Below are 13,943 nucleotides of genomic sequence, written 5' to 3'. Positions count from 1 at the left end.
GGTAGTTTATGGGTGTTAGTGTACTTTTTAGCACTTTAGTTAAGAGTTTTATGTTACGGCGTTAGCGCATAAAACTCTTAACTACTGACTTTTAAATGCGTTAGGAGTCTTGACAGGAGAGGCTGTACCGCTCACTTTTTCCAAGACTCGTAATAATCCCATTAAAAAGATAGGATACGCAATTGACGTAAGGGGATTTGCGGTATGTTAAAATCGTGGAAAAAAAGTGAGCGGTACACCTGTACATGTCAGACTCGTAATACCAGCGGGCATTAAAAAGCAGCATTGGGACCTCTCAACGCTGCTTTTTAAGGCTAACGCAAGACTCGTAATCTAATTTTTGTTATTTTTTTTATATATGTTGATTTATCATAAACAAGCTTGCTCAAACAGTTGTATTTTGTTAGTGCACCTTAAGCACAATTACCAATTGTATTTGTTCATAATTAAAATATATAAATATATATTTGAAAGTTATTCCAAAGGTTTTGTTGGTATGTTTTGACACACATTAGGTACAGTTAGAGGGAAGACACAAAAAATGTTTTGTTTGTGGGAGTATGGGAAACTGTGAGCCACAGTGAAGGGCTTAATTTTTAATTTCAATTATTATATTTACAAATATAAATAATAATTTTTAGCACGAACATCAACTAGTAGTGCTGCAAATACAGAATTAGCAAACAGCCTGCTGCTACCATCCGCAAAACCATACAGTTAATCTCTAGGACACAGAGTTGTCATTCTGGAAGTCTGCTCCCCATAAGAAGGAATAAAGAAAAGAATTGAAATGCTTTGCCCAGAGGCACAGACAAGTGAGGGACTTGTAAATTGACCACTTAGGGCTAGATTTATCAAGCCCCTACGGCAGTAAGTTCTCACAAGAACTTGCTCGCCGTGATTTATCAAGCAGCGGTCACCAGTCCGCTGCTTCCCTATGCTCTTCGCCACCTCTAAGCTGGCAAAATCCAATCTCCTCGGTCGAGTCCAACCGAGGAGATTGACAGCTCATGCCCGCGCGTGATTGGCTGTGCGCGGGCAGGGGGCGGGATTGCACGCAAGCGCAAAATTGCGTTCGTGTGCAATGTTGATTACCTACGGGTAATTTTGCCCCGCCACAGGCGAGCTGAGGCCTACAGGGGCGCGTATACGTGCCCCTGTACGCCTCAGCTATGATAAATATAGCCCTTAATCCACATTCCATTATTTATTTCCATTTTTTAATATCTAACTCTCTCTGTTTCTTTCTCTATCTAGTTAAAGATTAATAAATAAACACTGGGCATTGATGTTAATGAAGAAGGAGACATACCACCTCATACTGTACATGATGATACAAGCAGTTCACGGGTAAGTAGTATTAAAACAGTACACATCATTTTTATAAGGAGAAGGGTAATGTAGTACAGCTCATATGTGTCTAATGAAGGTTTACATTTAAACCTCAGTAAAATAATAAGTAGCAGAGCTATTTATTTCACCATCATTAGATAATTACAAATACATTATAAACTGAAGATTCAAAAGGCAATAATACAGAAGGTACATCCCTGGGTATAAGGGTTTGCATTGAGTAGCTTAACCTTTTGGAAGATTCAGAGTTAGAACTTTGCGGTAGGCAGCGCGGACAGTCAGTAACTCTCTTGGAAACACATCATTAACAGAGCAAAGGTTTCCAATAAAGGTGAAGATATATATGTAAGTCCATATGTAAACCTCATGTGGCAGAATGGTTACAGGTATATTTATTGTTCATGCTAATTGCTATTATGATACACTATTATTGCCCTTCATCATAGGTTCCATAAAGAGCATGTAGTATGCAATGCATGCACCCATATGCTGTTATGGTTGGAGACTCCTGGTACTCTATTTTAAGTGCACTGTATTTGACCTTAAAGAGACAATAGTGTATGTGATTCTGAATCATGAAATCTAACATTTTAATTTAGTAACAGTATCCCTTTAATGTTGCTTACTTTAGAGACAGAATAATGAATTAACCTAACCATTCTGAAATTATTATTTTTTTTGTTTTAAAACCTATATATTGTATATATACGGGGACACAAATGGAAATTTTAAAGATTACAGAAGATACATCCATAAAATGGATGGTCAAGAAAGCTTCACAGTGACTATGTAAGTATATATATATCTATATACCTCCAAGACTAAGTGACCATTTAAATTGTAAACTAACTTACAGTAATTAATTAGAAGTTCAAATATTGAAACATAAAAAAATGTTTGCTTAAACATTTGACAATGTGAAAATGAAATTACACACATTATTCAAGAAATTATACAGCATTATTACAACTATTACAAATAGGGCTGCCGAAATCACATAACATTTATTTATATACGGTATATATATATATATATATATATATATATATACATATATATAATATATTAACAGACAAATATTTAACACAAAAAACAATGTAAGTGCAGTTGCATCTTTCATAGCACTCCTCTTCAAACTTGAGGTACATAGAGGGGGGGAGGCAGACATCAAAAGAGCTATTAATATACAGCTCCAATTAATGTATTATGCTATGGAGCATTGTGTTGATGTTGACGATAAATAGCGTCCAAAATGAATTGACGCATATGATCCATCGCCTGACGCTGCTCAAGGTTTACACGGGCTAATGCATTGTCTATGTGGCTATGTAATTTTCATATTTTCAACAGCTTGTGTCAACCTCTTCGTCGCTATTAAATTTTCTAAAAGTAACTACTCCGTCCTGCTATACGGATGTTGTGGTGCCTGTTCTGTTGGATGGTTTGGTGGTTGCTGTTGAGGCGTTGGATTCTGAGGTGTCGGCTCATGCTGCGCCTCCACACTGGGGGATAATCTGTGCCAGATGTTTGGACAACGCCCCCTGATGATGGTGAGAAGCTTGTCGGATAAAGATTTTCTCCATTATCACTTTCGCCAAATGAAATGACTGGGGAATGAAGTTCACTGTCATGGACTCCCCCTGCAGACATGCCTCATTGTTCTGAAATAGATTAAACAGGACATGTTAGTATTTTGTTGCATTGAAAATAATGAATTTGTGGACACGTTGTACAGACAGAGAAAGAGTCTCCCTAAAAGGTTTATTTCCTATCTAAAAAAAAAAACACAGTCACAGCCTATCTACACAATTTTATACATTAGTCTAAATTATATTTGAATATCCAGTATGGCCATATTTTAGTTTTGTCGGTCAATTCAAATTCTACTCTATCTATCCTGGAAGCAGGTACCTAAAAAAATGTATAACATGATTGTAAATCATTTTCAAAGAAAATTTATATTCGATTTTCAATTTTTTTTTTACAAATATCCTGTAATAAAATAATTTTAGGTGATGTTGTTTTCTAGAGTAAAGCCTATGTGCACTAAAATGTACAGTCAATGATTGGGTGTCCTGTTTGTTTATATCTGAAGTTTGTTATAACTTACGTGGAGTAGTGGACAAATCTCTACTGGTACTGTTTGGATACGAGTTTCTGTTAAAGATAGAATAAAATCAGCCAGAGGAAAGGTATAAAAATGTATACATAAGTTTGTGGGATGACATCAATATTTAGTTTTAATGCAAAACAATTGTGTTAAAAAAAAGTTAAAGCATATTGTCCTTCAACCAGACCGATTGAGATTTCATCCAGATACATATTTTTTTTTACATGAGGTCTATTTCAAGGATTAACACAGCACTCAAAAGAATATATATGAAATATCAACCTATGGGATTGAAGGACTATATTATTTTACTTTATTTTTTTTTTTAAATTTAATTTTTTTATTGAGGAATACATAAAACAAGGTATACAAGGTACATTTCAGACAACATGAAAGCATTGATCCATTATAATTTACAATCTTCGAGTATAACTCAGGATGTACATGCCTTTAACTTACTTTTCCTCCTCTTTTTTTTTTTAAATAAACATAATAGAAACATTGCAAGAATGGGTAACACCTCTCGGTCCTCAACTATCAAATGATCATGTCACTCTGCTGTAAGATCAGTATATAGTACCTGTGGGGAGGGAGAGAAAAAAAAAAAAAAGGGTCTCCTCCACCCTCTCACTGATATAGAAATCCCCATTCCCCTCTCAGTGATGCAGTCAGCATGAGTTCAGTTTGAGCAAAAGGCGCAAGTATCTGCTTCTGCAGTTCAATACCCAATGCGCTGATGTAGTCCCGCCATTTATTTAGGAAATGTCTGAGTCGTCTGTTTGTGTCTATTTTAGTGTCTGACTGTTCTACCATTAATTGGTGGTGCAAGCATCGTTTGAATACTATAAATGATGGAGCCTCCCTCAGGGTCCATACTTTCAAAATTACTTTCCTAGCTACTAGGATTATTGTAGTGAGTAGAGGCCTAAGCCTGGGACTTAGTTCTTCCCAGTCAAGAAGGCAAATTTGTTTGATTCCAATTTCAATCTTGACTGTTAAGGTATTGTTGATCCAGAAGACCACTCTCCCCCAGAACTGTTTCACCCGGGGGCACTTATAAAAATAATGAAGGAAGTCGGGGTCTCCCAGTCTGCACTTACTGCATTCATTTGCTATGTCGGTACGCCACCTGGCCAGTCTGCGGGGCGTTAGATAGTCCCTGTGCAACATTCTGACCTGAGATTCTTTAAACGTCATGGACAATATCGCCCTTCGCACAGTTTCTAAGCTGCGCTGAATCATCGTTATTAAGTCTTCTTCTTCTATATCCCTACTCCATATGCTCACTAGGTTCTCTAAATTTTTGGTTTCGGTCTTCCCAATTAATGTTTTATATAGGCCTGAAATTGTAAATCTGCCCAACTTAAAGGAGACCACTGAGGGATTGAGAGCATGGGGTTCCCAAAAGTGTGGGTCTGTCGTAATTAACTGATTGACATAGTGCCTCATCTGGAGATAGGCATAGAAATGAGGTCTTGGTATTTGGAACTGATTCTGCAGATCAGTGAACGATTTAATGCTCTTTGTAGCCAGGTCCAAGGAGTCTCCCACTGAACGCAGGCCTACAGCCTCCCATGTCGTAAAGGGAGAGGTGTCTATTCCCGGAGGAAAGTCAGCGTTTCGTCTCAGCGGGATCATTCTAGAGGACATACAGGCTCGGTCCATATGGCGCAATGTTAGCTGCCAGGCCTTTAATGTGTCCGTGTAAAGAAAGTTACTTCTTATCTCCAGTGGGACCCTGCTGAGCCGAGCATACGATAGGTAGACTAAACTACAGTCTCCCGTGGCAGAAGCTTCTAGCGTAGTGTCATAAAAATGACAAGTATTCAATTGCCAGTCTAATACTAGACGATCCAAGGCTGCCCAGTTGTACAGCCTAAGGTTAGGTAATCCCAATCCTCCTTGGGATGTGGATGCGTATAATTTTGCGAGGGCTATTCTTGGTTTACCCCCTTTCCAAAGAAAATTCGTGACCGCTCTGGTATATAGAGCCAGGTCTTTCTTTGTTAAAAGGAAGGGTAACATCAGGATGGGGTATAGAATCTGTGGTAAAATTACCATCTTGATCAAGCCTACTCGTCCTGATAGGGAGACAGGCAGCCTCCTCCAGCCCTCCAGTGTCTGTTGAATGTCCCTGCAAACTCGGGAAAAGTTGTTTTGGTATAAAGTATCAACATCTGTAGATAAATGTATCCCCAAGTAGGTCATAGTGGGGGTGGCGTCTCTAAATGGGTAAACAGCAGCCTGAACAGGTTGCCTTCGTAACCATAAAATCTCTGACTTGCTTTCATTTATTCGGTACCCCGAAAAAGACCCAAAGGCCTCTATTGTTGCTAGGATTTTTGGAATATGCTTTGCCGGATGCTCCACAAACAGAAGCATATTGTCTGCATATATAGCTAAGTGCAGACTCGCTTCACCTATGGTGATGCCAGGATAGACAGTTCGTAGTTTGATAGCCAGAGGCTCCAAAGCAAGGTTGAAGAGGAGGGGAGAGAGGGGGCATCCCTGATGGGTACCTCTCTGTAAGACAATACGAGGAGAAAATAGGCCATTTGCCATAACATGGATCCAGGGAGTCTCATATACATTGCAGATAAATTGCAGAAAGGAGCCAGAGAAGCCAAAGCGCCGTAATGTGTCAAACAGGTGGCTCCACACCACTCTATCAAAGGCCTTCTCTGCGTCAAGAGACAGCAGGAAGGCCTCTGATTCATCCCGTGCTTTCCCAGTCGTTGACCCATCCTTGAAATGTGCTATCGCATGTAGTACACGTCTGACATTGGTCACGGAGGATCTATTGCACATGAACCCTGTCTGATCGGGGTGGATGATCTCCGTATGAATATGTTTTAGCCGATCCGTCAAGATTTTCATTAAAATCTTGTAATCGGAGTCAAGAAGCGAAATGGGGCGATAAGATTCAGGTAATTCCGGGTTTTTCCCAGGTTTTGGTATCAGGGATACATGTGCCATGGTGAATAATTTTGAAGGGGGGATCAGTTCTGTATAGTACGAGTTATACAATTTGGTCAGAGTGGGAGTGATTTGAGTCTTCAATGTTTTGTAAAATTCTATGGGAAGCCCGTCCGGGCCCGCTGCTTTACCACTATATAAGGAGTAGATCGTTTTCAATATCTCCTCAGGAGAGATGGCGGCATTTAGAACCTCCAGGTGTTCTTGACTGATCTGCGGCAAGTCCATATCCTCCCAAAAGGAAGAGATAAACTCTTCGGAGGGAACCTCCTGAGTAGAATATACGTCAGCAAAGTACTTAGCCAAGGCATCTACAATGGCTTGAGGAGACTTATGAGTTTTATTGCCGTGCTTAAGGGCTGCAATAGGCTTGCGCGCCTCCCACTGAGTTGTCAGGGAGGCTAATAGTTTGCCCGATCTGTCACCTCCCCTGTAATATTTGGCATTAGTTTTGAGGAGTTGTGTCACTGCTTGGTGATGCAGAAATGCATCTAGTTCCCCTTTACAAGTAAGATATTTTTCTTTTGTTAAAGGGTTAGGGTCACTACAGTAGGTCTGATAAGACCTCGTCAAGTTCTCCTGCAAGCCCTGCAACTTGGCCTGTAGTTTCCTACGTAATGTAGCAACATAGGAAATGATATTTCCCGTTAACACCGCTTTGGCTGTACTCCAAAACAGCTCGGGCGCATCTATATGGATCTGATTATCCGTATAGAAGTCATTCCATGCATGAATTAAATATTTAATAAAGGCATCTGAGGTGCAGAGATAACTCGGGAATCTAAGCGTGTTTCTGTTCTTGGCAACAGAGCCCACAGAGAATTCCAATTCGACTGGGGCATGGTCTGAGATCACCACGCTGTGTATTTTGGTTCTGGTGACCTTCGGGATTATGTTGGGGGAGATCATAAAGAGATCAATGCGTGAGAGTGTTGGAGTCGCTCTAGATATGCAGGTGTAATTTTTGCTTTCAGAGTTTCTCAACCTCCAGATGTCTACCAATTGTAAGGAGTCGGTAAGCCTGGAAAACACTTTCTTTTCAAAGGTTCCCCTGCTTGGTGGCCCCTTTCCTGCCTTAGGGCGGTCTGGGTCTTGCATTCTATCACATAAAGGGTTTGGGGCCAGATTAAAGTCCCCCCCCAGCACAACATCCATGCCCAGAAATGGGGTCAGGTCCTGAACAAGTTTGGTCCAGAATGCAGCAGATTTACAATTTGGTGCGTAAATATTGCAAAGTACCAATATTCGTTGGTGAATTTTGACCTGCACTATTAAGTATCGCCCCTCCGGATCCTTGTGTGTAGTCAGAGTTTCAATCTGTCCTCTTTTCCCCATTAGGATCGCTACACCCCTGCTAGCTCTAGTGTGTGATACATATTCCACCGAGCCCACCCAGTCTCTTTTCAATTTCTCATGTTCCTCCTCGGAGAGGTGGGTCTCCTGCAGGAACGCTATATCCGTCCCTAAACGTCTCAGGTGCGTCAAAATCATGCTCCTTTTAGTGGGGGAGTTAATCCCCCCCACATTCCAGGACATAAGTCTTACTGTCATTTAACAATCAGGGAACAGTCCTTTGTCTCCAACCCCCCCCCCCCCCATTTGATCAGAGGGATAGAGGGCGGAGAGAGAGGAAGAAGAAAGAAAAAAAAAATTTTTAATCTCCCCACAGTCCAGCAATAGCTCTCTACACCAAGCATGCCAGCTACCCATAACCCAGCCTTGGGATCTAATAAGATGTAATTCTCTTTAGAATGGGAATTCTGTATCACATCTATACTGTCAGGAGCATTTAAACTATTGACTTCCGGATACGCCACATCCGGCTGTTGACGTAGTGTTCCATTCTTTGAGGTACAACCAAATAGTATATCTATTTTAAAGCTGGGTAGGGAATTACAAAAAGTGCTATAGGCATTAATGGGTGCATAACATTTGAATAGGCATAACTGATATAATATTGGATGCAGTTGTTCCTTTGGTTGAAGCAATAGTGGAGAAACTCTCTTGAGATTACTATAATGTAACCCTAGACTAAGGGACTTTGATTCAGCCACTTCTAAGTGCAAAACAATCGGTCCTCCCTCAGAGCGACTAATAGTTGAAAGGGCGACCGTGTTACTTGTAACCAACATAACATAAAAAAATAAAACACAATACAAAAATTTCTCTGCATAGCTAAATATACTGGTATAATACATAGTTGTGGTAATCTGGCTCAAAGTTAACCCGTTTCAGGGCGCTTGCAGTGTTCGTGTCCCATACTCCCCCCCCCCCCATGTCCTTAGCATTCCACAATATTGTGTGCCACAAAACCGAAGCTTTGTACCTGAGTAAGATAGAGAACACAACTCTCTGGAATGGGGTTTCTGTTTCACAGCTACATTGTCATAGGTATTTAAACTATTAAGCTCCAGATCCGCCATATCTGGGCAGTGAGCTAAAGTGCCATTCCCTAGGGTGTTCTGAGTTTGTTTAGTTATTATATAAAGAGTGGGTAGTAGGTTCCAGTCAGTTCTACAGGTGTAAATAGATAAGCAGTAGCCATATGGGTGTAACTGACGTAGAAGCAGTTCCTGTTGTCCTATTGATAGAGAAAAAAAGAAAGAAGGCCAACTCTTGGGTGCTCCATAAAGGGGTATTAAGCTCGGGGACAGTGGGGTTATCCTTTTAGGGTGCGCCACTAGCAATCTCTCTTTTTGATAACAATTAAATGAAAGGGTTACCATTCGGGATGCAACCAGTATTATACACAGAAAAATAACACAATAACCAAACTTATCTATAGAATTACACATAACAATATAATATATAGAACTAATAATCTGGGTCAGGGCTAACCCCCCTTAGGGTGTAAGCTGCGACATTGTTCCAGGTTCTCACTCCTGGTTTTCATCCCAGATCTGAGCGGGGTGATCTAGGTGAACCCACCCCCTCCACCTCTCTGTTAACTCTCAGATACTCCGTGGCTTCTCTCGGGGAGTCAAAAAATTTGGGACCTGAGGAGGTTAAAAGCTTTAGTCTAGCTGGGTATAAGAGGTACACCTTTCTACCCTTTCTGTTTAATTCTGAGCAGATTGGGGAAAATTCCTTACGTTTTCTCATGAGCTCAGAAGAGTAATCCTGAAAAACCAAAAGCCTAGAGCCTTCAAACAAAACAGGGGAGGTTTTTCTGTATGCTCGCAGCAACTCTACTTTAAGCTGAAAATGTAGAAGTTTAACCATGACTTGCCTAGGCTGTGTGTTTCCTCTCTCTTGCTGCCTTTCTGGGCCTACCCTATGTGCCCTTTCCACACTACCCTTAAATATTGCTGGGGTCAGTTTGAGCAGCCTGGGCAAAGTGTCCTCAATAAAGCAAATTAGATCCTTGGGCTTAACATTTTCAGGTACGCCTACAATGCGCAGGTTGTTGCGGCGCGACCTATTTTCTAGGTCCTCTAGCCTCTGGTGTAAATTTATGTTTTGCTTCAACAAGGCATCTAGCTGGGTGTCATGAGTTACTGAAGTGTCTTCTAGCCCTGACACTCTATCCTCCATCTCCGTAAATCTGACTGAGAATTGCTTCATTTCCCCAGTCAGATGATCTAGACCTTTTTGCAAACTCTCTATCTTTGGAAGGAAGATGGAGGAGAGCTGCTGAACCACCACGTGTGTGTCCATGGAGCTTGTATTGGGTTCCAACACACTAGAAGGTGTTTCCTGCAGCTGGTCAGCAGCTCCCCTACCCTTGCCTACATTTTTGTTTTTGCCCGACATCCTGCCACCAGACAGAAACCTATCCATGTACTGGTGTAAATTAACACACTTTGTTTAGTAGCAAATAGGGCAATGAACAAGAGAAAGAGAAAGACAGCAAGCAAACACAGGGAAAGTGAATGACAAAAGTGCAGGAGAGACATACAATATTCACAACATTCATAAATATATAGTTCAACTCTCCACCCTTCTGAGAGCCTTTGTACACAGTCCCAGTTTTTACAGTTCAGTGTTTCTCTGCCCTTCAACCGTTCTGTGTCAGGTCCTGGATAGATGAGACTAGTGGAATAGCAAGCAAATATAACTTGGGTCTGGGTTGTAGCCTTATCCCCAAGAGGTGATCCAAAAGTCAAAATCTCACTGTGTATTGTTCCTGTACTTTACCCCACACCTAGTGTCCAGGGACCCCATATAACACAAATTTGACAGAGGCGCTCAGTTCCTTGCTGCACTGTATTAATGATGAGAGCGGGCTGTGATTCCCCAACCCCAGTGTCAGATGTAAATATGGTTCGCAACTGCGTGAGAGGGGCTCATGTATAGGAGCGTGTGTGCTACTTTACCCTGCCTTCTCAGTTGCCGATGTCTGGAAGCGGTCGTCTCGTGCAGGAGCCTGTTGGGTCTGAAAGACACTACTCATGTGCCTCAACAAGACCGTAGCCTGTGGGGAAGGAGAACACTCCGCTGCCTGCTGCCTGTCCGTCAAGATGGCGACCGGACTTTTCGCGCCACTGATATGCACTAGGTGCTAACGGCAAAGATGACTCCGGTCACCACCTCCAGCCTCTCAGTCTCACCACTCTCCTCTGTGCTTCTCCGGTAAGTGTAGCCGACGGCTACAGAGCAGTCCACTCAGCTCAGATAGTTGAAGGGGCAATTTCCACCGGTACCACTGATCGGTGACCAAAGGGCAGACCAGCCTCGGTTGTTCAATCCAGTGCTTGCCCTGGGTGTGAAAGGTCTAGTCATTAGCTTCCAACTCGCCTCCAGGGGTCTGTTCGGCTGTCAGTTCGGCTGCCTCCGCTGTTATTAGAACTACGTACAGATGCACTTCTCTGTGCTGATGTGCTTGCGGTGGGGGTAGATGAAATATACCAGCATCGAAAACGCCAGGCACCAGATGTACCAAGGCCAGTATGCACTTGGGCTTGTAGGGAGCAGAAATCTCACTTATATAAGTATATTTTTTGATGGTAATGTCACTTTTAAAAGATTTTCAGCTCCGGAGCTCCTTCTCCAGTCTGCTCACTCTTCAGCCCGCCCACCGGAAGTGATTTTTACTTTATTTTACACAATGTTTTTGCATTTCCACTATTAATTTATGTATACATTTTTATTTTTGTAAAAAGTTTGAAAAATATACTGATTTTAGTTTTACCTGTAATATTTTGAATATGTTGTACAACAGTATATTTAGATTACATAATTAAAGAGTCTATTCACAAAATAGTACTATCAGGATTCAAATAATCACTTTAAGTGTGGAACACAACTGCAGCGCAAAGGCCAAAAAATAATGTTTTGTAACACAAGACTGTCTGAATTCTTTATTGCAGAAAGAATTCTTAAAGACTTGTGGTATTGCTCAGTGAATATTTAACACAGGGGTATGAATTGCTTCAGAGGTTTGAATAAGCAGGAATCGTAATTACTGATAGATAACATTAAAAGATATCATCAGAGGAATAGGTAGTCTGTAGCATACACAAGGAATATCAGCAATATGGAAATGTGAGCATGAATTGTTAGTCAGCAGTCTTTGTTCAAGAAGTTGTTTTACTTTTACCCAAACAGCGTTCACAGGAAGGAGACAGATCGCTTAGGCTGTTATGCATAGAGTTAGTAGTTTAAGCGGTTAGCTGGAACACTTTGTCAAAGTAAGCACAGTCCAAGTTAAGCAGTAATAAGTTCTTACAGTGAGAAATATAGGTAAGTTTACTTTTGGTACCTTGTATCCTTAGAGCCTGTGTAAACGCTGAGGGGATCCGGAGTTGATCGTGTACACGCTGACTGCAGACGCGGTACTGGCTTGAGGATGTGACGTCACTATTGAGTGAAAGCGTCGGCAAAGCTGAAAGTCTGTGTGAAGAGACCCGCTGTAAGTTTGAGCTGTGGAAAAGTGAGAGAAGCGGTTAAGTTGTAAATTTGGGATAGCTGGTAACCTCCAAAGGGATGAAATAAACTTTTGATAAGGAAGTCCTTTCAGACAAAATGAGAGGTTAGCTTTTGTATGAAGTCGATCTATTATATAGCAGAAAGAGGAATTTCCATGTAAAGCCACAAGTATTTGTAATCCACACACGTAGAGTGTTCATCAATTCTAAGCACAGACTGCAAGGTGAGCACCTGTCTTAAGGAGGGAACAGCAAATCAGCAATTAGTAGGTGTGACAGGGAGTGAGAAGGGGAGTGTAACAACAAAACCTTACAGGACCCCCTCCTCAAGGAAGCTGTTCCACAGCGACAGGCCGAGGACGGTCCGGATGGCGACGATGGAATAACGACAAAAGACGTGGAGAATTGAGATTAGAGAAAGGTTCCCAAGAACCCTCTTCAGAAGAATAATTTTTCCATCGAACCAAGTACTGAAGTACACCCTTGGAAATTCTAGAATCTAGTATAGATTCAACCTCATACTCGTTAGCATCCGAAGGTATGTTAGAAGGAGGTAGAAGAACTTGGTTATTCCTTGTGGGCACGTAAGGTTTCAACAAGGAAACGTGGAAAGTGGGATGGATCCTCATAGAGTTGGGAAGTTCTAGCCTGACAGCATTGGCATTGATGACTTTCTGAATAGGAAAAGGACCAATAAAAAGACTGGCCATTTTCTTGGAAGGAATTTGTAGTTTCAAATTTTTCGTGGAAAGCCAAACCAAATCTCTGATGTTGTAATCAGGAGCTTTACGTCTTCTAAGGTCATAATAGTGTTTTTGACACTTTTGAGCATCAAGGATGTTCTCATGAATGATTTTGAAGTTCTCCTGGAGAGAATTGTGCAAATAATCTAGTACTGGAGAATCAGATGAAGTAGAAGGTAGGAAAGAGAACTTAGGGTGATAAGCATAATTAGCAAAGAAGGGGGTCATCTTGATAGAAGAGTTGATTGAATTATTTTAAGCAAATTCTGCCATAGAAAGGTAGTTCATCCATTCAGCCTGATGATAGGAGCAGTAACATCTAAGATAATGTTCTAGCCATTGATTCAACCTCTCAGATTGCCCGTTGGTTTGGGGATGGTAGGCTGTTGTATAACGATGATCCATTTTTGTAATTTCACATAACTTAAGACAGAACTTGGAGGTAAATTGTGTACCTCTGTCAGTTGTTATAATTGAAGGTATGCCATGTAGCTTAACAATGTGATCAATGAATAGAAGAGCAGTTTCTGAAGAAGTAGGGAGTTTATGAAATGGAAATGAGCCATTTTTGTGAATAAATCGATGACAACTAGTATAGTGGTTTGTTTCTTTGATGGAGGTAATTCAACAATGAAATCCATTGAGATATGATGCCAAGGTTTATCAGAAACGGGTAAAGGCATAAGTAATCCGAATGGTGGTCTTCGGTCTGGTTTACAGGTAACAAAATTCCTGCAAGAGGCAATAAATTCAGCTATAGTTGATTTCATTTGAGGCCACCAATAAGTACGACTAACCAATTCTAGTGTCCTTTGAAGGCCAGGGTGACCAGCTAAGGGAGTATCATGGCAAGACTGTATAATCTGTTTTCTCAAGCCTTCAGGTATATAGATC

General features: G+C 41.2%; 1 long non-coding RNA gene across 1 annotated transcript; it reads right to left on the bottom strand.

Annotated features, from left to right (window-relative positions):
• Window positions 1–2,513: 2,513 nt before the first annotated feature.
• Window positions 2,514–12,219, bottom strand: LOC128659366 (uncharacterized). The gene is made up of 3 exons (XR_008402350.1): window positions 12,141–12,219; window positions 3,464–3,510; window positions 2,514–3,014 (listed from the first exon to the last, which is right to left on the bottom strand). It is a non-coding gene; the product is annotated as an uncharacterized LOC128659366 (long non-coding RNA).
• Window positions 12,220–13,943: the final 1,724 nt, after the last annotated feature.

This window comes from Bombina bombina, chromosome 5, assembly GCF_027579735.1.
Source record: "Bombina bombina isolate aBomBom1 chromosome 5, aBomBom1.pri, whole genome shotgun sequence".
In the NCBI taxonomy this organism is placed as follows: domain Eukaryota; kingdom Metazoa; phylum Chordata; class Amphibia; order Anura; family Bombinatoridae; genus Bombina; species Bombina bombina.
The sequence above is the reverse complement of the archived record's forward strand: the minus strand, read 5'-3'. Positions and strand labels throughout refer to the sequence as shown.